This window comes from Dama dama, chromosome 24 (assembly GCF_033118175.1).
Source record: "Dama dama isolate Ldn47 chromosome 24, ASM3311817v1, whole genome shotgun sequence".
NCBI lineage: Eukaryota > Metazoa > Chordata > Mammalia > Artiodactyla > Cervidae > Dama > Dama dama.
Window position 1 is genome coordinate 26807822 of NC_083704.1, and position 25695 is coordinate 26833516.

Here is a 25695-nt window from a genome sequence, read left to right on the forward strand (position 1 = left end):
CACACGGTGACACACACTTCCCTCCTTTTCCGAGGAAACGCCCCCTCCTCCCGCCAGGCCTGCCTGGACACTCCTCACCTCCACCCCCGCCCCCATCCCCGCGTAGCGTGTAGCCAGGCAGTAAGGACCGGCGGGGGCGGGAAGTGCGCGCAGACCCCGGATCCCCGCTCCCTCAGGAGGCGTGGCACAGAGGGGCGTGGCGAGGCGAGGCCCCGCCCTGCCAGTGGCGGCGCCTGCCCAGGTGGAGGTCCACGAGCAGCCGGCCCTCGGGCCCAGGGGCGGGGCGTGCAGGCGCAAGGCCGGGGTGGGGTGAGGGCGGAGGTGGCAGAGGGGTGGCCGCGGAGGGGGAGGGCCTGGCGCAATGCCCTGCAGCTGGCGGTGGGTGGGGCCGCCGCTTTCCTCTGCCGACCGAGGCTGCTGACGGGAAAAGCCATCCGAGAGGGAGCGCCCCCGCCCAGATTCCCTCCACCCTGAACGTCTGCGGGGTTTTAGGGCCGAGTAAACCAAGCGAAGCTCAGGGCCGTGTTATAGACCCATGTGGAGATTTTCAGATTGGCCTTCGAGGCTCCTTTCTGCCAACTACCGGCTCTGTGACCACAGGCGTCGCTTAGCCTGGCCTGTTTCCGCACTCTTCGAGAGGCTTGCGGCCTGCGAGTAGCCACGAAGAAAAGAGTTCACGACCCAATCACTACCTGCCTAGTGAGTATTCAGAACACCCGAGTCACGCCCTTGCCCTCAGGGAGCAAGTGCCCGCGCTGAGCAAGATGAAAGTTACACTGCGGGTTAGTGCCAGGGCCCCTGTGTGAGCTTGGACCTCCGTTTCCTCGTAAGCGCACAGAATATGCTTCGAAGGTAACAAGAAGGAAGTGTGGACCCACGTTCATGACAGGAGTCCCAGGTGTGGGCGTTTATGTAAAGTTCATTTCTGAGTAGCCAGGATGGGGCGGGGGTGGAGCGGGGGAGGGGGTGGTGGGGTGCAAACAGACCAGACGAGCCAGGTTGCATACCAGCAGATAGAGGCCAATTAACACTCTATCCGCTAGCCAGGGAGAAGGGCTACAGTTGCTAATTTATTGCACACGCTTCTGGTTATCCCTGCCTTGAAAGTCTTCCTGGATGTGATTTTCCCGATCTCTCTAGTTGGTAGTGTTTTGGAAACCACTGGTTCTGCATTGATGCTTACTTACCCTTAGTCTTGTTGCAATGCTGATGGTGATGAAGCAAATGTGACTGATCTGTATTTGAAGCGGTTATGAGTGTACTGGATTAATTCGGGGTGAAATTGTCATTACTCAGCAGGAGAACTGGCAAAACCAGATGTTCAACAGTTACTGGGGCTTCATGTTGAAAGCTTGAAAAATATTCATGTTCTGTGCTGTATTACCTTCTTGGTCTTAGTAATGCCCCTGCCTCCATCGTCTCTAGGGTGGTCTTTAAAAGCTTTTCTGAAATTTTTTTGGACATTTTGACCTTAATCTCACCTTTTCCTACCAGTAACTGCTTTAAGATCCTGTTGCTGCAAGAGTTAGGGAAAATCCATTTGTAATATTATTTAGAGGAGGATGACCACACCCTGACTTCTGCTGAGTGTTGAGTAAATCAAACTACTGTTCTTTCTGGAAAAAACCTGCAGCTCAAACTGGGATTAGGGATAAAGAAACCCAGCTGGATTTTGCCCCTGAGTGCCTGTGGTAGCTTCTGTTTGTGGTGTGTTTATCATAAAACCTGCCTTGTGAGAATGTGACTAGCTTTTTGTAAGCCTGCCAGTGGCTACATATGATCTCTGATGCCTTGCTAAGATATATACAAATAACTGATGGGTCCTAACCCCCTTCAGGTGAAAGAAAGTTAAAGTTAAGTCACTCAGTCGTGTCTGACTCTTTGCGACCCGTTGAGCTATAGCCTACCAGGCTCCTCCATCCATGGGATTCTCCAGGCAAGAATTCTGGAGTGGGTTGCCATTTCCTCCTTCCTCCAGGGGATCTTCCCAACCTGGGATCGAACCCAGGTCTCCCACATTGCAGGCAGACGCTTTGACCTCTGAGCCACCAGGAAAGCCCCTTAAATGACTGACAAATGTTTGCAAAAGTCAATGGTCTGCCTACACAGTGGCTCCTTGTTGGAAAAAGTGACCCTTTGGTTGATATTATCTATGATTTGATAATTTAAAAATATACTATTGAAAGCATATGATAGAGTCCAGAGTTTGACTTTTTCATTTATTTTCTTCTTTTTGTTTCAATTTTTTAAGCAGTTGTTGTAAAATTTACTTGCTGATGGTACAGTTTCTTGAATTTGGCTTCAACAAGCTAGTTGTCCTTGGTCTCATTTTTCCAGTTCAACATATATTATTTAACTGAGAGTACAGTATGCTGAATAAGTGCAACAATCATAAGAAATAGTCACTGAAAATGTACCATTTCCATTTAATATTAATGTTTATCATTTATATCCACTTTATTTCACCATTTTGGATACTTGGGAGTAATACAGTGTTTGTGTTCTTTCATCTCAGGAGATTTATGACTTGTTTCCTCTATTTTTCTTAAGAGAAAAGAGTCTTTCTGAAAAGTGAAGCCTTTTAATTGCGGTAGAAATCCAGACTATTTATAATGTTGCATTGAGAAATAGTAGTCTCCTTTAACATTTTTGTTGTTTTTTTCTTTGTTTCAAATGATCAGCTCTTGCAATGTTAGTGTGGCCCTTAGCCAAAGCCAATTATTTCTTACTTTAATAAAGGGGTCAGGAATTTTAATTTAATAAATAGCAAGTACTTCAGAATCTCCTCATAAAATTGATACTAGATGACAAGGATTGTAGACTTCAGAAAAGGAAAGGTAAATTTGTGTCTATCCTGTGCTTCATTAAAATAAAAATTAAAAATATAGGGAATTAGTAGTAGTAGGAAGCACTGATGGATAAAAATAAACCCTTAGACTTTGAGCAACATGGGTTAATTAATGATACATATATGTATATGATGATATTTATATGTGTATGTACTATTTGATTTACAAAATTCTTTCACTTTATCTCTTCTCATCACGTCTATATCATTTTGATATAGGTCTTGCTTAATATCATTTTGATATAGGTCTTGCTTAATATTTTGATATAAGTCTTGCTTAAGCCATTGAAGATAAGAAAAAATTTCAAATAAAGAAAAAAAAAAAAAAAACCAGAGAAGGCAAAAGAAAATTGCCCCGGGTCTTCTGAGTCCAAGTCCTATAATAAACAATATAAAAAGACGTGGTGGGCAATGAATATTTTTGACTGAGACCACTGTCAGTACTGGAGAAGGGAATGGCAAACCACTTCAGTATTCTTGCCTTGAGAACCCCATGAACAGCATGAAAAGGCAAAAAGATAGGACACTGAAAGATGAACTCCCCAGGTTGGTAGATGCCTAATATGCTACTGGAGATCAGTGGAGAAATAACTCCAGAAAGAATGAAGGGATGGAGCCAAAGCAAAAACAACACCCAGTTGTGAATGGAACTGGTGACGGAAGCAGGGTTCGATGCTGTAAAGAACAATATTGCATAGGAACCTGGAATGTTAGGTCCATGAATCAAGGCAAATTGGAAGTGGTCAAACAGGAGATGACAAGAGTGAACATTGACATTCTAGGTATCAGTGAACTAAGATGGACACTGGAATGGGTGACTTTAACTCAAATGACCATTATATCTACTACTGTGGGCAGGAATCCCTTGGAAGAAATGGAGTAGCCATCATAGTCAACAAAACAGTCCGAAATGCAGCACTTGGATGCAATCTCAAAAACGACAGAATGACCTCTGTTTATTTCCAAGGCAAACCGTTCAATATCACGGTATTGATATTGTTACTGGTCTATGCCCCGACCAGTAACGCTGAAGAAGCTGAAGTTGAACAGTTTTATGAAGACCTACAAGACCTTCTAGAACTAACATCAAAAAAGATGTCCTTTTCATTATAGGGGACTGGAATGCAAAAGTAGGAAGTCAAGAAACACCTGGAGTAACAGGCAAATTTGGCTTTCAAGTACAGAATGAAGCAGGGCAAAGGCTAATAGAGTTCTGCCAAGAAAATGCACTGGTCATAGCAAATACCCTCTTCCAACAACACAAGAGAAGACTCTACACATGGACATCACCAGACAGTCAACACTGAAATCAGATTGATTATATTCTTTGCAGCCAAAGATGGAGGAGCTCTATACAGTCAGCAAAAACAAGACCGGGAGCTGACTGTGGCTCAGATTATGAACTCCTTATTGCCAAATTTAGACTGAAATTGAAGAAAGTGGAGAAAACCACTAGACCATTCAGGTATGACCTGAATCAAATCCCTTATGACTATACAGTGGAAGTGAGAAATAGATTTAAGGGACTAGATCTGATAGAGTGCCTGATGAACTATGGACAGAGGTTCGTGACATTGTACAGGAGACAGGAATCAAGACCATCCCCAAGAAAAATAAATGCAAAAAAGCAAAATGGCTGTCTGAGGAGGCCTTACAAATAGCTGTGAAAAGAAGGGAAGTGAAAAGCAAAGGAGAAAAGGAAAGATATACCCATTTGAATGCAGAGTTCCAAAGAATAGCCAGGAGAGATAAGAAAGCCTTCCTCAGTGATCAATGCAAAGAAATAGAGGAAAACAATAGAATGGGAAAGACTAGAGATCTCTTCAAGAAAATTAGAAATACCAAGGGAACGTTTCATGCAAAAATGGGCTCAATAAAGGACAGAAATGGTAGGAACCTAACAGAAGCAGAAAATATTAAGAAGAGGTGGCATTAATACACAGAACTATACAAAAAAGATGTTCATGACCCAGATAATCACGATGGTGTGATCACTCACCTAGAGCCAGACATTCTGGAATGTGAAGTCAAGTGGGCCTTAGGAAGCATCACTGTGAACAAAGCTAGTGGAGGTGATGGAATTCCAGTTGAGCTATTTCAAATCCTGAAAGATGATGCTGTGAAAGTGCTGCACTCAATATGCCAGGAAATTTGGAAAACTCAGCAGTGGCCACAGGACTGGAAAAGGTCCATTTTCATTCCAATCCCAAAGAAAGGCAATGCCAAAGAATGCTCAAATTACCGTGCAAGTGCACTCATCTCACACGCTAGTAAAGTAATGCTTAAAATTCTCCAAGCCAGGCTTCAGCAATACGTGAACCATGAACTTCCAGATGTTCAAGCTGGTTTTAGAAAAGGCAGAGGAACCAGAGATCAAATTGCCAACATCCACTGGATCATCGAGAAAGCAAGAGAGTTCTAGAAAAACATCTATTTCTGTTTTATTGACTATGCCAAAGCCTTTGACTGTGTGAATCACAATAAACTGTGGAAATTTCTTCAAGAGATGGGAATACCAGACCACCTGACCTACCTCTTGAGAAACCTGTATGCAGGTCAGGAAGCAACAGTTAGAATTGGACGTGGAACAACAGACTGGTTCCAAAAAGGAAAAGGAGTATGTCAAGGCTGTATATTGTCACCCTGCTTATTTAACTTATATGCAGAGTACATCATGAGAAACGCTGGGCTGGAGGAAGCACAAGCTGGAATCAAGATTGCTGGGAGAAATATCAATAACCTCAGATATGCAGATGACACCACCCTTATGGCAGAAATTGAGGAAGAACTCAAGAGCCTCTTGATGAAAGTGAGAGGAGAGTGAAAAAGTTGGCTTACAGCTCAACATTCAGAAAACTCAGATCCTGGCATCCGGTCCCATCACTTCATGGCAAATAGATGGGGAAACAGGGGAAACAGTGGCTGACTTTATTTTTCTGGGCTCCAAAATCACTGCACATGTTGATTGCAGCCATGAAATTAAAGACGCTTACTCCTTGGAAGGAAATTTATGACCGACCTAGACAGCATATTAAAAAGCAGAGCCACTGGGAAGACCCAGAGGAATCGGGTGGAGAGGGAGGGGGGATCGGGATGGGGAATACGTGTAAATCTATTGCTGATTCATGTCAATGTATGACAAAACCCACTGAAAAAAAAAATTAATTAATTAATTAATTAAAAAAAAAAAGCAGAGCCATTACTTTGCCAACAAAGGTCCGTCTAGTCAAGGGTATGGTTTTTCCAGTGATCATGTATGGATGTGAGAGTTGGACTGTAAAGAAGGCTGAGCGCTGAAGAGTTGATGCTTTTGAACTGTGGTGTTGGAGAAGGCTCTTGAGAGTCCCTTGGACTGCAAGGAGATCCAACCAGTCCATCCTAAAGGGCATCAGTCCTGAATGTTCATTGAAGGGACTGACGTTGAAGGTGAAACTCCAGTATTTTGGCCACCTGATGAGAAGAGCTGACTCATTTGAAAGACCCTGATGCTGGGAAAGATTGGGGGCAGGAGGAGAAGGGGAAGACAGAGGATGAGATGGTTGGATGGCATCACCAGCTCGATGGACATGAGTTTGGGTGGACTCCAGGAGTTGGTGATGGACAGGGAGGCCTGGTGTGCTGCGGTTGAGGGGGTCGCAAAGAGTCGGACACGACTGAGCGACTGAACTGAACTGAACGGAATTGTCAGTACAGTCAGTATAGCTGAATTACACTTCTTTCTCTGTGTTGACTCCTCCATTCTGATTTGTACCTGTTTCTATTATTAAAATAAGGATTTCTGAATTTAACAGTAACAGGAATAGAGTGGTGAAAAAGATGTAAAGCAGCCCCAGCTCTCATGGGAGTTACAATTTAGACAGACTAGCAGAGAGCAAAATAACTTCAGTGTGGTAAGGGATAAAGAGCACACAGCCTAGCTTAGAGTGTCATGGAAAGATTCTCAGGAAAAGGATACCTTAGTTGAGGTCTGAAGGATAAGTAAAAGGCAAGTGAAGGCAGGAGGAGATGGATATTCTCAGTAAAGGAGCAGCATGTGAGAAGAGGATGCAGAGTGCATTCATTTTTCTAGTACCTGGAGAATAGTGTTAATCATTATAGATGTATGGGTGTGTTGGGGGCAGCGGCTTTGTTGAAGGGAGAAAGTGTGAAAGATGAGGATAGGTAAGGAAGAAGGAGTCAAATTCTTTGAATCTGTGAGTCAAGATTTTGGAAAGTAGGATAGGAGAAACCTGGGCACTTCAAGAGTGTAAATAGGAGGAACAACCATTAAGAGACCATTGCTGAGGTCCAGGTAAGACATGGTGGTTTTCAGGACCTGCAAAGGATATTGACATGGCAAATAAACAGGATGGAAAAGGGGAAATAATTGAAGAAATATGAGTAGAATGTTTTTCTTTAAAAAACAGGTTATTATTCTAGAACATAATTGGTAAAAACTTAAGTTGGCGTGTTGCTGCAGACCTTGAATCTTGACAGAGATATTTTTTTAATTGCATTTTTTTTAAATTTATTTTTTAATTGAAGGATAATTGCTTTACAGAATTTTGTTGTTTTCTGACAAACCTCAGCATGAATCAGCCATAGGTATACATATGTCCCCTCCCTCTGACCCTCCCTCCCGTCTCCCTCCCATCCCACCCTCTAGGCTGACACAGAGCCCCTGTGTGCGTTTCCTGAGCCACACAGCAGATTCCCGCTGGCTGTCTGTTTTACATATGGTGATGTAAGTTTCTATGTTATTCCTTCCATACATCTCACCCTCTCCTCCCCTCTCCACAGGTCCATAAGTCTGTTCTCTCTGTCTGTTTCTCCATTGCTGCCCTGTGAATAAGTTCTCCAGTACCATTCTTCTAGATTCCATATATATGTGTTAGGATACAGTATTTGTCTTTCTCTTTCTGACCAATTTCACTCTGTGTAATAGGCTCTAGGTTCATCCACCTCATTAGAACTGACTGAAATGCATTCCTTTTTTATGGTTGAATAATGGAGAAGGGGACGACAGAGGATGAGATGGTTGGATGGCATCACTGACTCAATGGACATGAGTTTGGGTAAATTGCAGTTCATGGGGTCGCAAACAGTTGGACATGACTGAGTGACTGAACTGAATATTCTGTTGTATATGTTGTGTACCACAGCTTCTTTATTCATTCATCTGTTGATGAACATCTAGGTTGCTTCCATGTTCTAGCTATTGTAAATAGTGCTGCAATGAACAATGGAATACGTGTCTTTTTCAGTTTTGGTTTCCTCAGGGTATATGCCTAGGAGTGGGATTGCTGGGTTATATGTTGGTTTTATTCCTAGTTTTTAAAGAAATCTTCATACCGTCTTCCATAGTGGCTGTTATCAGTTTACATTTCCGCCAACAGCAGACCTTGAATCTTTAACATGAAAGTGTTGATTTACAATATTATATTGCTTTCAGTTACACAGCATAGTGACTCAATATTTTTCAAGATTATACTCCATTTAAAGTTGTTATAAAATATTGACTGTATTCACCGTGCTATACAATATATCCTTCTAGCTATTTTATTTTTTATTGGAGTATAATTGCTTTACAATACAGTGTTAGTTTCTAGTGAATGAGCTGTGTGTGTGTACATATCCCTTCCCTCTTGGACTGCCTTCCCACCTCCCCCTCCCTTCTATGCCCATCTCATCCCACCCGGCTAGGTCACCATAGCGCCCTGGGCTGAACTCCCTGGGCTATACTGCATGTTCCCACTAGCTATCTGTTTTACCCTTGGTAGTATACGAATGTCAGTCTTAACCTCCCAGTTCTTCCCACCCTCCTCCCCCATGCCGTGTCCACATGTCCATTCTCTATCTCCGTGTCTCTATTCCTGCCCTGGAACTAGGTTCATCTGTACCATTTTTCTAGATTCCACTTACATGTGTTAATATATGACATTAGTTTTGTTTTTCTCCTTCTGACTTACTTCACTCTGTATGATAGTCTCTAGATCTACCCACATCTCTACAAATCACCCAGTTTTGTTCCTTTTTATGGCTGAGTAATATTTCATTGTATATACGTACCACATACTCATCTGTTGGTGGACACTTAGGTTGCTTCCATGTCCTAGCTGTTGTCAGTAGCGCTGCAGTGAACACTGGGGCACGTGTGTCTTTTTGAATTAGTTTTCTCAGGCTGTATAGCTCAGTTGGTAAAGAATCCGCTTGCAATGCATGAGACCCTGGTTCGATTCCTGAGTTGGGAGGATCTGCTGGAGAAAGGATAGGCTACTCACTCTGGTATTCTTGGGCTTCCCTTGTGGGTCAGCTGGTAAAGAATTTGTCTGCAACGCGAGAGACCTGGGTTTGATCCCTGGGTTGGGAAGATCCCTTGCAGAAGGGAAAGGCTGCCCACTCCAGTGTTCTGGCCTGGAGAATTCCATGGACTGTATAGTCCATGGGGTCGCAAAGAGTCGGACACAACTGAGTGACTTTCACTTTTACTTCTGGATGATGGCTGGATCATTAGTAGTTTTATATGCCCAGTAGTGGGATGGCTGGGTCTTTAGTAGTTCTATATTTTTAATTTTTTAAGGAACCTCCATATTGTTCTCCATAGTGGCTGTATCAATTTACATTCCGACCTACTGTGCAAGTGGGTTCCCTTTTCTCCATACTCTCTCCAGCATTTATTGTTTGTAGATTTTTTGATTATGGCCATTCTGTGTAGTGTGAGGTGATACCTTATTGTATTTTTATTTTTTCTCATTGTAGTTTTGATTTGTGTTTCTCTAATACTTAACCCCAGGTGGGTGAGTTTGGTTCCAGGGCTTGTGCAGACTTCATGGTGGGAGGCACTGGTGCCTGTCCACTGGTGAGTGGAGCTGGATTTTGTCACTCTGGTGGGCAGGGCTGTGTCAGGGGGCATGTCTCGAGGTGGCTGTGGGCTCAGGATGACTTGAGGCAGCCTGTCTGTTGATGAGTGGGGCTGTGTTTCCACCCTGTTGGTTCTTTGGCCTGAGGTGTCCCAGCACTGGAGCCTGCAGGCTGTTGAGTGGGGCCAGGTCTTGGTGCCAAGACAGGACTTCCAGGAAAGCTCCCTCCAAAAGTATTGCCTAGGGTCCTCTACCACCAGTGTTCTTGGCCCTGCAGTGGGCCACAGCGGACCCCTGCCTTACCAGGAGACTCTCCAGGTCCTGCAGGTACATCTGGCCCAGACTCCTGGGGCATGCATGCTCAGTTGCACAGTCGTGTCTGACTCTTTGCAACCCCACAGGCTGTAACTCGCCAGGCTCCTCTGTCCATGGAATTTTCTGGGTAAGAAAACTGAAGTGGATTGTCATTTCCTCCTCCAGGGGGTCTTCTCTACCCAGGGATTGAACCCATGTCTCCTGTGTCTCCTGCACTGCAGGCAGATTCTTTACCACTGAGCCATCAGGAAAGCCCTGAGGAGTCACTGATTTGCCCTGGTTCCCACTGTATGTGAAACCTTGTGTGCATCGTTCAAGAGTGGAGTCTCTATTTCCCCCAATTCCATGGAGCTCCTACACTCAAGCCTGCTGGCCTTCAAAGCCAAATGGGGGCTCTGCCTCCTGATACCAGACCCCCAGGCTGGGGGGTCTGATGTGGAGCTCAGAACTTTCACTCCTGCAGGAGACCCTCTGCGATATAATTATTGTCCAGTTTGTGGATCACCCACACAGTAGGTGAGCTTCCCAGGTGGTGCTAGTGGTAAAGAACCTGCCTGCTAGTGCAGGTAGATGTAAGAGACGCAGGTGCAATCCCTGGGTCAGAAAGATCCCCTGGAGGAGGCATGGCAACCCACTCCAGTATTCTTGCCTGGAGAATCCCATGGACAGAGGAGCCTGACAGGCTGCAGTCCATCGGGTTGCACATTGAACCACAGGGTTCAATCCGTAGAGTTGACCACGACTGAAGGGACTTAGCAGGCACACATAGGTCGGTAGGGATTGGCTAGTACTGTGAAGGTTCCCCTCCTACAGTCTGGTTGTGGCTTCTTCTTTGTCTTTGGATGTAGAATATCCTTTATTGGTAGGTTGCAGTCTTTTTTTGTTGATAGTTGTTCAGCAGTTAATTGTGGTTTTCATGAGAGGAGGTAAGTTCAAGTCCTTCTGCTCCTCCATCTTGTCTGCAGTCCCACTGTTATCTCAGTCTCTAATTGCTTTTATTAAATAGGCTCCTTCCAGTGTTTTCCAAACCTGTGGTGGCTCCTGATGAGGTTTTCTGGGTCCTCTTTAAAGATGAACGTCCACTGTGGTCACTCAGAGTAACCTTGAGGTTCTTGTATACTAGAAAGCCAGAGATCTGGGGTGTGCTAAGCATCAGAAATGGCCCAGAGTGAAGATTCCAGTAGGCTCTTGTGGATTTCTTAATATTTTTAGTGGACTCCATAATTTGGCTTCTGTATCCATCACCCTAACCCAGGAGAAACTGCCCAAAATTCACTGCACAAGCAATGCAGAACAGTGCAGGTTCTCTGCTCTTGGGTGAGCTGAGGCCAGAACTGCCACCAAAATCAAACCTTCTGGGCTGCTGACTTTTTCTTTTTTGTCCTTTAACTTAAAAAAAATATTTATTTCTCTATTTTTAACACCAAACACATTTTGTATTGGGATATAGCGAATTAGCAATGCTGTGGGAGTTTCGGGTGAACAGCGAAGGGACTCAGCCATGCATACACATGTAACTTTGTACTGTGTGAGTGCTTAGTCGCTCAGTCATGTCCAACTCTTTGCAACCCTATGAAGTTGAACCTGCCAGACTCCTCTGTCCATGGAATTTTTCAGGCAAGAGTTTTCTCTCTCTAGGGGATCTTCCTGACCTACAGATCGAACCCGCTAGCGTCTCCTGCATTGGCAAGTGGATTCTTTACCACTGCACCACCTGGGAAGCCCACATTTTGTCTTGGAGTATAGCCAATTAACAATGTTGTGATAGTTTCAGGTCAATAGCAAAGGGGCACAACCGTACATATATATATATCCATTCCCCCCTAAACTCCCCTCCCATCCATTCTGCCACGTAACATTGAGCAAAACTCTGTGCTGTATAGTAGTTCCTTGTTGGTTATCCATTTTAAATATAGCAGTGTGTACATGTCTATCCCAAACTCCCTAACTATCCCTTCCCCCATCCTGTGTTTTATTTAGTATAGTAAGAACATAAAACACATAAGATGAGACCTATTCTCGTAATAGATTAGCGTACAGTGCTAACTGCAAGCACAATGTTATGTAGCCGATCTCTAGAACTTTTTGATCTTACATGACTGGAAATGTATACCCATTGAATAACGACTCCCCGTTTCCTCTTTTCCTTCAGACTCTGGCTGCCACCATACTCTGTCTGCTTAGTTAACTTTAGATAACTTATATAAGTGGAAAATGCAGTATTTGTTCTGGCTGGCTTTTTCACTTTGTATAATGCCCTCCTGTTTCATCCATTTTGTAGCCTACAAAAGGATATCCTTCTCTTTATGGCTGAATAATATTTCACTGTCTGTGTGTGCTGTATTTTCTTTATCCATTCATCTGTTGACTAATAGTTATTTCCACCTTTTAGCACTTGTGACCAGTGCTTCAGTGAACATGGGAGTACATATAGCTCTTAGAGATCTTGATCTCATTTCTCTTGGATAAATACCAAGAGATTGGTATTGCTGGATCATATGGTAGTTCTATTTTTGATTTTTGAGTAACCTCTATACCATTTTGCATAGTGGCTGTGCCATCCATCATTCTCACCATCAGGGCACTACGGTTCCAGTTTCTCTACAGCCTCACCAACACGTGTTATTTTGTTTTCTTGATAATGGCCATCCTGAGAGGTGTAAGGTGATATCTCATTGTGGTTTTGATTTGCGCTTTCCTGATGGTGAGCATCTTGTCATATACCTGTTGGCTATTTGCAGATCTTCTTTGGAGAAATGTCTTCCCAGATCTTTTGTCCATTTTGACCAGGTTATTCATTCTTTTTTGCTGTTGAATTATGCTAGTTCCTTATATGGTTTGAATATTAATCTCCTATCAGTTTGCAGATACTTTCTTCCTTTTCATAGATTGCCTTTTGAGTCTTGATTGTTTACTTTGTGGTGCAGAAGCTTTTTAGTTTGATGTAGCCTCACTCATCTATTTTGCTTTTCTTGCCTGTCCTTTTTGGCATTCAAATCAGTGCCAAGACCACTGTCATGAAGCTTTTCCTCTATGTTTTCTTTTTGGAGTTTTACAGTTTCAGATCTTATATATAAATTTTTAATACCTTTTAAGTTGATGTTTGTGTACAGTCCAGTTTCATTCTTTTGCCTGTGGATATCCACTTTTCCCAGCCTCTTTTGTTGGAGACTGTCCTTTCTCACATACACAGGACTGGGAAATAGACCCTTGGAGGGCACAAACAGAACCTTGTATACACCAGGACCCAGGAGAAAGGAGCAGTGACCCCGCAAGAGACTGACCCACTCTTGCCTGGGAGTGTCAGGAGTCTCTAGCGGAGACGTGGGTCGGCGGTGGCCTGCTGCAGGGTCGGGGGCACTGAGTGTAGCCATACATGCATGGGACCTTTTGAAGGAGGTCGCATTATCTTACCTCCACCATAGTTTGGCCCCAGGTAAATAACAGGGAGGGAACACAGCTCTACCCATCAGAAGAAATTGGATTAAAGATTTACTGAACATGGCCCTGCCCATCAGAACAAGACCCAGTTTCCCCCCAGTCAGTCTCTCCCATCAGAAAGCTTCCATAAGCCTCTTATCCTTCTCCATCAGAGGGCAAACAGACTGAAAATCACTACCACAGAAAACTAACCCATCTGATCACATGGACCACAGCCTTGTCTAACTCAATGAAACTATGAGCCATGCCATGAAGGGCCATCCAAGACGGATGGGTCATGGTGGAGAGTTGTGAGAAAATGTGGTCCACTGGAGAAGGGAGTGGCAAACCACTTCAGTATTCTTGCTTTGAGAACCCCATGGACAGTATGAAACGGCAAAAAGATAGGACACTGAAAGATGAACTCCCCAGGTTGGTAGATGCCCAATATGCTACTGGAGATCAGTGAAGAAATAACTCCAGAAAGAATGAAGAGATGGAGCCAAACAAAAACAACACCCAGTTATGGATGTGACTGGTGATAGTAGCAAAATCTGATGCTGTAAAGAGCAATACTGCAGAGGAACCTGGAATGTTAGGTCCATGAATCAAGGCAAATTGGAAGTGGTCAAACAGGAGATAGCAAGAATGAATATCAACAATTTAGGAATCAGAGAACTAAAATGGACTGGAATGGGTGAATTTAACTCAGATGACCATTATGTCTACTACTGTGGGCAGGAATCCCTTAGAAGAAATGGAGTAGCCATCATAGTCAACAAAACAGTCAAAAATGCAGTACTTGGGTGCAGTCGCAAAAACAACAGAAGGATCTGTTTGTTTCCAAGGCAAACCATTCAGTATCATGGTAATCCAAGTCTATACCCTGACCACTAATGCTGAAGAAGCTGAAGTTGAATGGTTCTATGAAGACCTGCAAGACCTTCTAGAACTAACATCCAAAAAAGATGCTATTTTCATTATACGGGACTGGAATGCAAAGGAGAAAGTCAAGAAACACCTGGAATAACAGGCACATTTGGCCTTGGAGTACGAAATGAAGGAGGGCAACACTAACAGAGTTTTTCCAAGAGAACGCACTGGTCATAGCAAACACCCTCTTCCAATAACACACAAGAAGATTCTATACATGGACATCACCAGATGGTCAATACAAAAATCAGATTGATTATATTCTTTGAAGCCAAAGATGGAGGAGCTCCGTACAGTCAGCAAAAACAAGACTGGGAGATGACTGTGGCTCAGATCATGAACTCCTTATTGCCAAATTCAGACTTAAATTGAAGAAAGAAGGGAAAACCACTAGGCCATTCAGATATGACCTAAATCAAATCCCTTACGATTATACACTGGAAATGGGAAATAGATTCAAGGGATTAGATCTGATAGACATAGTGCCTGAAAAACTATGGACGGAGGTTGGTGACTTTGTACAGAAGACAGGGATCAAGACCATCACCAAGAAAAAGAAATGCAAAAAAGCAAAATGATTGTCTGAGGAGGCCTTACAAATAGCTGTGAAAAGAAGAGAAGTGAAAACCAAAGCAGAAAAGGAAAGATACACCCATTTGAATGCAGAGTTCCAAAGAATACCAAAGAGAGATAAGAAAGCCTTCCTCAGTGATCAGTGCAAAAAAATAGAGGAAAACAATAGAATGGGAAAGTCTCAAGATCTCTTCAAGAAAATTAGAGATACCAAGGGAATATTTCATGCAAAGATGGGCACAATAAAGGACAGAAATGGTATGGATCTAACAGAAGCAGAAGATATTAAGGAGAGGTGGCAAGGATACACAGAAGAACTATATGAAAAAAATCTTCATGACCCAGATAATCACAGTGGTGTCATCACTCACCTAGAGCCAGACATCCTGGAATGTGAAGGCAAGTGGACCTTAGGAAGCATCACTGTGAACAAAGCTAGTGGAGGTGATGGAATTCCAGTTGAGCTATTTCAAATCCTAAAAGATGATGCTGTGAAAGTGCTGCACTCAATATGCCAGCAAATTTGGAAAACTCAGCAGTGGCCACAGGACTGAAAAAGGTCACTTTTCATTCCAATCCCTAAGAAAGGCAATGCCAAAGAATGCTCAAACTACCACACAATTGCACTCATCTCACATGCTAGTAAAGTGATGCTCAAAATTCTCCAAGTGAGGCTTCAACAGTATGTTAACCATGAACTTCCAGATATTCAAGCTGGATTTAGAAAAGGCAGAGGAACCAGAGATCAAATGGCCCACATCTGCTGGATCATCAAAAAAGCAAGAGAGTTGGCTTAGAATTCAACATTCAGAAAACTAAGATCATGGCATCTGGTCCCATCACTTCATGGCAGATAGATGAGGAAACAGCGGAAATAGTGACAGACCATTTTTTGGGGCTCCAAAATCACTGCAGATGGTGACTGCAGCCATGAAATTAAAAGACGCTTACTCCTAAGAAGAAAAGTTATGACCAACCTAGATAGCGTATTAAAAAGCACACATTACTTTGCCAACAAAGGTCTGTCTAGTCAAAGCTCTGGTTTTCCCAGTAGTCATGTATGGATGTGAGAGTTGGACTATAAAGAAAGCTGAGCCCCGAAGAATTGATGCTTTTGAACTGTGGTGTTGGAGAAGACTCTTGAGAGTCCCTTGGACTGCAAGGAGATCCAACCAGTTCATCCTAAAGGAAATCAGTCCTGAATATTTATGGCAAGGACTGATTCTGAAGCTGAAACTCCAATATTTTGGCCACCTGGTGCGAAGAACTGACTCTTTTGAAAAGACCCTGATGCTGGGGAAGATTGAAGGCAGGTCGAAAAGGGGTTGACAGAGGATGAGATGGTTGGATAGCATCACTGATTCTATCGGTGAGTTTGAGTAAGTTCTGGGAGTTGGCGATGGACAGGGAGGCCTGGCGTGCTGCTGTCCATGGGGTTGCAAAGAGTCGGACATGACTGAAAAACTTAACTGAACTCATCCTTTCTCCAGTATGTATTTTTGTTATGTCTGTTGAAGATCAACTGACCAAATATGAAGACGATGTGATACTGGTGATAGGAAGGACACATAGGCTAGTGGAATGGAATAAGAAGTCCATAAATAGATTACACAAACGTCGTCAATTGACTTTGGACAAATATGCGAAGATAACTCATTGGGGGTAAAGATAGTCTTTTTAAAAACTTGGTGCTAGAATAATTTACATCTATATTTTAAGGAAAGAACCTTGACTCATACCTTGTACATATACAAGAATTAACTAAAAATGTATCTTAGACCAAAATGTAAAATTTAAAACTATAAGCTGCTCTTGAGCTTCCTGTCCTATATGTTAGCCACATGTGGTTATTTTAAATTTAAAGAATTAAAACTAAATACGTTTTAACAATTGAGCTTCTTAGTTGTTCCAGCCACATGTCAAGTCCTCATTGGCCATGTGTGGCTAACTAAAGCTGTTGTATTGATTAACTTAGATTTCAGCATATTTCTCTCACCACAGAATACACTCTTCTACACCACTGTTGTAGAAGAAAACATAGGAGAAAATCTTTGGGATTGTAGTTGGGCAAAGATTTCTTGGGTTACAAAAATTGTGACCATAAAAGAAAAAAATGGATAAATTAGTTTTTATCAAAATTAAAAATTTATGATTGTTGAAAAGCTCTGCTAAGAAAATGAAAAGCCACAGACTAGGAAAGAAATATTTTCAAAACATATTTGCTAAAGAATTGACAACCAGAATATTGTCTGAGGAGGCCTTACAAATAGCTGTGAATAGAAGAGAAGCAAAAACCAAAGCAGAAAAGGAATGATATTCCCATTTGAATGCAGAGTTCCAAAGAATACCAAAGAGAGATAAGAAAGCCTTCCTCAGTGATCAGTGCAAAAATTAGAGGAAAACAATAGAATGGGAAAGTCTCAAGATCTCTTCAAGAAAATTAGAGATACCAAGGGAACGTTTAATGCAAAGATGGGTACAATCAAGGACAGAAATGGTATGGATCTAACAGAAGCAGAAGATATTAAGGAGAGGTGGCAAGGATACACAGAAGAACTATATGAAAAAAATCTTCATGACCCAGATAATCACAATGGTGTCATCACTCACCTAGAGCCAGACATCCTGGAATGTGAAGGCAAGTGGACCTTAGGAGCGTCACTGTGAACAAAGCTAGTGGAGGTGATGGAATTCCAGTTGAGCTATTTCAAATCCTAAAAGATGATGCTGTGAAAGTGCTGCACTCAATATGCCAGCAAATTTGGAAAACTCAGCAGTGGCCACAGGACTGGAAAAAGTCACTTTTCATTCCAATCCCTAAGAAAGGCAATGCCAAAGAATGCTCAAACTACCACACAATTGCACTCATCTCACATGCTAGTAAAGTGATGCTCAAAATTCTCCAAGTGAGGCTTCAACAGTACATGAACCGTGAACTTCCAGATATTCAAGCTGGATTTACAGAAGGCAGAAGAACCAGAGATCAAATTGCCAACATCCGTTGGGTCATCGGAAAAGCAAGAAAGTTCCAGAAAAATATCTACTTCTGCTTTATTGAATATGCCAAAGCCTTTGACTGCATGAATCACAACAAACTGTGGAAAATTCTTAGAGATGGGAATACCGGACCACCTGGCCTGCCTCTTGAGAAATCTGTATGCAGGTCAGGAAGCAACAGTTAGAATTGGACATGGACCAACAGACTGTTTCCAAATAGGGAAAGGAGTACATCAAAGCTGTATATTATCACCCTGCTTATTTAACTTATATGCAGAGTACATCATGAGAAATGCTGGGCTGGATGAAGCACAAACTGGAATCAAGATTGCTGGGAGAAATATCAATAACCTCAGATATGCAGATGACACCACCCTTATGGCAGAAAGTGAGGAAGAACTAAAGAGCCTCTTGATGAAAGTGAGAGGAGACTGAAAAAGTTGGCTTAAAGCTCAACATTCAGAAAACTAGGATCATGGCATCCAGTCCCATCACTTCATGGCAAATAGATGGGGAAACAGTGGGAACATTGACAGACTTTATTTTTTGGGGCTCCGAAATCACTGCAGATGATGACTGCAGCCATGAAATTAAAAGACACTTGCTCCTTGGAAGAAAAACTATGACCAACCTAGACAGCGTATTAAAAAGCAGAGACATTACTTTGCCAACAAAGGTCTATCTAGTCAAAGCTATGGTGTTTCCAGTAGTCATGTATGGATGTGAGAGTTGGACTGTAAAGAAAGCTGAGCCCCGAAGAATTGATGCTTTTGAACTGTGGTGCTGAAGAAGACTCTTGAGTGTCCCTTGGACTGCAAGGAGATCCAACCAGTCCATCTTAAAGGAAATCAGTCCTGAATATTCATTGGAATGACTGATGGTGAAGCTGAAACTCCATTACTTTGGCCACCTGATGCGAAGAACTGACTCTCTTGAAAAGACCCTGATGCTGGAAAAGATTGAAGGCAGGAGAAAAAGGGGTTGATAGAGGATGAGATGGTTGGATGGCATCACCGATTCAATGGACATGAGTTTGAGTAAACTCCCTGATGGACAGGGAGGCCTGGCGTGCTGCAGTCCATGGGGTCGCAAAGAGTTGGACGCGACTGAGCGGCTGAACTGAACTGACAACCAGAATCTTTAAATTTTTTTCAAAGTAATATCAAAGAAATTTAAAAGTGAGCAATAAGTTTGGAAAAATAGTTCACTGTAGAAGATATGAATGGCATATTATTTAAATGTTCTAATCTTACACATCTTTTGTTGTTTGCTTGTTTAATCAACAAGGGTTATCTGGGTGGGATGTTTTTGGCACACTCTTGTTCTCTTTGTACCTTGATGAATTTTAACTTGTTTTTGAAATGTTAATTCTTACAGGTAAAACCCTAGTCAGTAAAAACTCTAATAAGGTGTGTCTGTGTGTGTGTGTGTGTCTAAAAGTAAACACATTTTTAATAGTTTTTTTTCTGGTTCTCCAAGAGTAGCAGTAGTGAAAGTAAAAGAAAGCCACAGACTGTCTTGGCAATCCTTTGTAGTAGCTTCGTCATTCTATACGGTCATGCTGATTAACTGACTTGTTCAGCCTGTTTGGACCAGAAGAAAATATAACTTTTCCAGTTGTATTCAAATCCATCAGGCATGAAAACAGATTGGTGATTTGTTCTTCTTGTCTTGTCTTAAACATGAGCAACTGCCTGGTTTCTGCTTAGGCAAATGTGGTAGGTGGAATAATGGGCCCCTCAAGGATGTTCATGTCCTAATGCCTAGGCCTTGTGAATATATTACCTTCCATGGCAAAAGGGATTTGGCAGATGTCGTTATGTTGAGGATGTTGAGATAGGGAGACTTCCTGGATTAGTCACATGGGACCAGTGTCATCATAAGAGTCCTAGTAAGTAAAAGAGGAAGGCATAGCATCACCGTCAGTGTGGTACAGGCTGTGAGGGATTTGATCAGCCATTTCTAGCTTTGCAGGTGGGAGCAGGCAAGGAGCCAAGGAATGCAGGCAGCTTTAGAAGTTGAAAAAGGGAAGGAAATGAATCTCCCCTAGGGCCTCCTGAAGGCTTTAACCCTGTCAACTCATTTAAGACTTTGATAACCAGAAGCTTAAGGTAATTTTAAAGTTTTGGAAAATTTGTTAATAGTAGCAAGAGAAAACAAATGCAGTGTATCTATAGGACTGTTGTTTGTAAGTTCTAAAAGACAGGCATTTCTTTAAAAGTAGAAAAAATCCTTTTTTTTTTTTTTTTTTTTTGAGTCTCACTGCCAGCCCTCCTAGACTCCCCAGTGGGCACATTTCTGACCCAGATCCTCCTAATCACTGTGAAATGATACTCAGCTCAAAAAGTAAGTACAGTGCATGTGCTAAGGACAAAGGCGTTGTGACACAACCCAGACGTTAGCAGTTCTCAGAATATGGGCCATGGACAGCCTGCATCAGAGCTCCTGGGGAGCAGGTTACTTCAGGCCTGGACCTTTACCCCTTTCCACTAGTTTTTTTCATGTCAAGTTTAGTGAACAAATTATATTTGTTTATAGCAAAATATACCCTTCTTAGGTTACAGTACTATGAATTTTGAAAGGTTTGTATAATCAAGTAACTGCCAATACACTGAGGTTATTTCCATCACCCAGAATGTTTCACTTGTGTCCCTTTGTAATAAATTTCCTCTCCGTACTGCCTGTCTCTAGCAACCACTGACCTGATTTCCGTTCCTGCAGGTTTTTTCGAGAATGTCATATCCATGGAATGACACACCATGTAGCCTTTTGAGTCTGATTTACTTTGTTTAACATAATCCTTTTGAGATTCATCCACATTGGGTGTATGTTCACATGTAAAGAAACCATGCTTCTGTGTTACCCAAAATGGCCATAATTTTTTTTTAAAGTATTTACTTGGCTGTGCTGATTTTTAGCTGTGGCGTGCAGGATCTTTAGTTGTGGCATGTGGGATCTAATCTGACCAGGGATCAAACCCAAGTCTCCTGTATTAGGAGCCTGGAGTCTTAGCCACTGAACCACCAGGGAAGTCCTGGCCGTAATTTCTTGATGTGTTTTGTCTCTTTTGGTATGATCTGAGAGGTGTCATAATCATCCCCGGATGGTTGAGGGGTTGTCTTTTAGCCTGGTTGGATGAGGGAGTCAGGTGGAGAGAAGGGTGTGGAGGTGCAGGTGGGTCCAGAGGACAGGTGCATACAGAGAACACAGTTATAGGTTTATCTTTTTCAAGAATTGAAAGAGGGGAGAAGATCATGGTTGCCTGATCATGGCTCAGACAGTAAAGAATCTGCCTACAATGCAGGAGGACCCAGATTCGATCCCTGGGTCAGGAAGATCCCCTGAAGAAGGGAATGGCAACCTACTCCAGTACTCTTGTGTGAAGAACTCCATGGACAGAGGAGCCTGGTGGGCTACAGTCCATGGGGTCACAAAGAGTCAGACACAACTGAGCGACTAAAACACATAGAGGGAACAGTAGGGGATGTTTAGAGTTGTGGAGCAGGACTCATTGAGTATTGGTTAGTTATAAGATTCAGTGGTCTGTAGCAAAAGGAGTGGTGACTGCTTGATCTTTTATTGTCTGTGCAACTCCTTTTGGCCACTGCTAAACTATTGTTGTTCAGTCGGTCAGGCGTGTCTGACTCTATGTGACCCCATGGACTGCAGCACGCCAGGCTTCCCTGTCTTTCACCATCTCCCAGAGCTTGCTCAAACTCACGTCCATTGAGTCAGTGATGTCATCCACCATCTTGTCCTATGTCATCCCCTTCTCCTCCTGCCTTCAATTTTTTCCAACATCGGGGTCTTTTCTAATGAGCTGGCTTTTTGCATCAGGTGGCCTAAGTATTGGAGCTTCAATTTCAGCATCAGTCCTTCTAATGAATATTCAGTATTGGTTTCTTTTAGGATTGACTGGTTTTACCTCTTTGCCATCCAAGAGACTCTCAAGAGTCTTCTCCAACACCACAGTTCAAGAGAATCAGTTCTTTGGCCTTCAGCCTTCTTTATGGTCCAACTCTCACATCCATACATGACTATTGGAAAAACCATAGCGTTGACTAGGCAGACCTCTGTCAGCAAAGTAATGTCTCTGCTTTCTAATATGTTGTCTAGGTTGGTCATAGCTTTTCTTCCAAGGAGTAAGTGTCTTTTAATTTCATGGCTGCAGTCACCGTCTGCAGTGATTTTGGAGCCCAAGAAAATAAAGTCCATCACTGTTTCCATTGTTTCCCCATCTATTTGCCCTGAAGTGATTGGACCGGATGTGATGATCTTCATTTTTTGAATGTTGAGTTTTAAGCCAGCTTTTTCACTCTCCTCTTTCACTTTCATCAGGAGGCTCTTTAGTTCTTCTTCGCTTTCTGCCATAAGGGTGGTGTCATCTGCGTATCAGAGGTTATTGATATTTCTCCTGGCAATCTTGATTCCAGCTTGTGCCTCATCCAGCCAGGCATTTCTCCTGATGTACTCTGCATATAAGTTAAATAAGCAGGGTGACAATATACAGCCTAGATGTATTCCTTTCCCAGTTTTTAACCAATCTGTTATTTCATGGCCATTCTAACTGTCCTTCTTGACCTGCATACAGATTTCCCAGGAGGCAAATTAGGTGGTCTGGTATTCCTATCTCTCAGAATTTTCCACAGTTTGTTGTGGTCCACATAGTCAAAGGCTTTAGTATAGTCAATGAAGCAGAAGTAGATGTTTTCCTGCAACTCTCTTGCTTTTTCTGTGATCCAGTGGATGTTGGCAATTTGATCTCTGGTTCCTCTGCCTTTTCTAAAACCAGCTTGAACATCTGGAAGTTCATGATTCATGTACTGTTGAAGCCTAACTTGGAGAATTTTGAGCATTACTTTGCTAGCATGTGAAGTGAGTGCAATTGTGCAGTAGCTTGAACATTTCTTTTGCATTGCCCTTCTTTGGGTTTGGAATGAAAACTGACCTTTTCCAGTCTTGTGGCCACTGCTGAGTTTTCCAAATTTGCTGGCATATTGAGTGCAGCACTTTTAACAGCATCATCTTTTAGGATTTGAAATAGCTCAGCTGGAATTCCATCACCTCCACTAGCTTTGTTCGTAGTGATGCTTCCTAAGGCCCACATGACTTTGCACTCCAGGATGTCTGGTTCTAAGCAAGTGATCACACCAACGGGGTTATCTACATCATTAAGATCTTTTTTGTAGAGATCTGCTAAGGACTGCTAAATAGTCCTTCCTGAATGAAAGACTCTTACCTGGCCCTGGCTCCAAAACCCCCAAGGACATAAGTGAAGGCTCACAATCTTTTCCCCCCTCAAATCTCTTGAGCCCCTTTATTGGCAGGAATTGTGCTATGTACTGAATGAAATGGACTAGTTACAGTCCTTACCCTAAGAACTCTTACTTAGCCTCTCCGAGAACTCTGGCCTGGTATATACCAGATCTTCCCCCAACAGGTGGACAGCTGGAGGCCAGCACCTTATCGGCAGGATCACCCCGATGTGGTGAAGCATGGGCCTAGCGAGGAGCATGTGCGCTGCAGTCAGTCCTCCAGTCCTTGGATATGGAGCCTCTGGATTCGCAACCCATGGCAACAGAGGGCTGACTGTACTCCTCCCCTAAGGGGTTTGAGTGTCCTCAAATTTTACTACCCATGGGTTCCTCATGGATCCCACAGGATGAGTGTATATGATCACATGATCTGCCTTTAAATCCCAGGTCTGATGTTCTAGTTTAGTCAAATTGCTTCACCTTTCCAAACTGATGTCTTCTTCTCTAAGATTAGGAGGTATCCGGAAGTGGGGGAAAAAAGCTATTTAAAAGCTAGTTGCTCTTTGAGTTGAAAGCTAAACAGATGAATTATGGTCTTTTTTTGTTTGGTCAAGGTAAAGGGCTAATCTCAATGGGAGGGTTGGGTCCAGGGGGCTAAAATTGTTCTGCATAAAAAAGAAGTAAAATTTGTTTCGTGTTTTTTTTTTTTAATATTTATTTTTATTTAATTATTTGGCTTGTCAGGTTGCGGCATGGGGGATCTAGTTAGCTGACCAAAGATGGAACCCAGGCCCCCTGCATTGAGAGTGCAGAGCCTTAGACACTGGACCGCCAGAGAAGTCCCAAATGTTAGCTTTTAGTTGAAGCTGGAAGAAACTTTTTTTTTTAATTTTGTTTTTATTTTGCCTTTATTTGTGCAGGGGTGATGAAAGAAAGTGGGTCCTAGTATTACACTCTAAAGAGGCCCACTCTTCACAACACCCGGATGTTCATGTGTTTTAAATTAGAGGGTAGAGCCAGCTGTGTCTACACTAGGGTGGGGTGGAATAGAGAGAGGGGAGGTGATGAGAATTAGGTTGCAACCAAGACTTGGGATCAAAAAGTGACAAGGACTCATTACCAAGTTGTGAGCACTCACCTTAGAATCCTTGCAATTGTTAAGGAAAGTCATGGGCTTCACACAGTTATATGAGATACGATCTAAAACTTGCATCTGAATGTGAAAGATGCTATAATATAGGACCATGCACATGTCAGGGATAATATCTACGTAACAGGATTGGGAGGTTTAAATGAAAATGTAGATAAAAGTACTTCTTAAACTAAAGAGATACATCATCACCCCGAGGTAAAGTGTCTTTTCTGATGGTTTTGTAAAAAGGAAGTCAGACTTAAATTCAACACTGATCACAAATATGAGATTAATTATCCAGGAGTTGTGAGCTCTATAATAGTTTTATTTATGAATTCAGTTCAAATGGATAGTAAACACAGTTTGGATGTTAAAGATAACAGTTTTAAAAAATGACTTGATATGACCCAAACATGTCATGTCAAGACTTGGGAATTTAGCCCACATTAGCAGTCATTCCCCATTTCTTTCTGACACCCCACCCCTGTTAGCCCGGGGCAACCAGTCATTTATTTTCTGTCTCTTATAGACTTGACTTGCCTCTTCTGAACATTTCATATACATGAAATCATACTATATGTGGTCTTTTATGACTGGCTTCTTTCGTGGCATAAAATTCTCAAGGGTCATAAATGTTGCATGCATCAGTATTTTATCCAACAATTTTTTGTTTTCTTGAAAAAAATGTTTAGTTAACTTTTTTCTTTTTAAGAACACTTTTAGATTCACAGCAAAATTGAATAGACAGTACAGAGAACGCCCATGTACCTTTCCCACTCCTTCATTGCCAGCATCCCTCAGCACTGTGGTTATGGTTGAGGGGAACCTACATTGACATCATGATCACCCATGGCTTACTTTAGGGCTGACTCTCTTTTTACGTCCTTTGGGTTTTGGAAATGTATAACATCTTTCCACCTTTACGGTCTCGTCGCCCTAAATTCCGTGTTCTCTGTCATTCATCCATGCCCCATTCCTACTCCTGACAACCACTGCTCTTTTTATTGTCTCCATGGTGTTACTTTTCCCAGAATGTCATTTACTTGGATTTATATAGTATGTGGCCTTTTTAGATTGTTTTTCTTCTACAGAGCTTTCTGACAAGTCTTCATGAGATGCTATAGGTGACAAGGTATGTCAAAAAGATTAAATCACTAGCTTAATTCAGTTCTGAAATGGACAGGTTAAATTCCTGGATTGTCTACAGTTTCATTTACATAGGAGCAGTCGTCTTTCGTGAGGTCATTACAGAAATGCTGGCGAACTCTTTCCATTAGCAGTTCTTGCATACAGTATGCACTTCTTGTGTTGTGGGACTCTTTTTTTTGTTGTTGTTCAGAATTCACCTTAGGGGTTTTCTCAGACTCGGCATTCTTAATCGAT

At 42.5% G+C, this 25695-nt stretch overlaps 1 long non-coding RNA gene across 3 annotated transcripts in view; it reads left to right on the forward strand.

Moving 5' to 3' along the window:
• The first annotated feature begins 364 nt into the window (after positions 1-364).
• LOC133045734 (uncharacterized) overlaps positions 365-25695 on the forward strand; it is a 46901-nt gene continuing 21570 nt past the window's right edge. Inside the window, exon 1 of one of the 3 annotated variants that reach the window (XR_009690325.1) lies at positions 365-699. This is a non-coding gene — a long non-coding RNA (uncharacterized LOC133045734). The remainder of the gene's footprint in view (positions 700-25695) is intronic. The other 2 variants (XR_009690324.1, XR_009690323.1) reach the window with 2 other exon arrangements.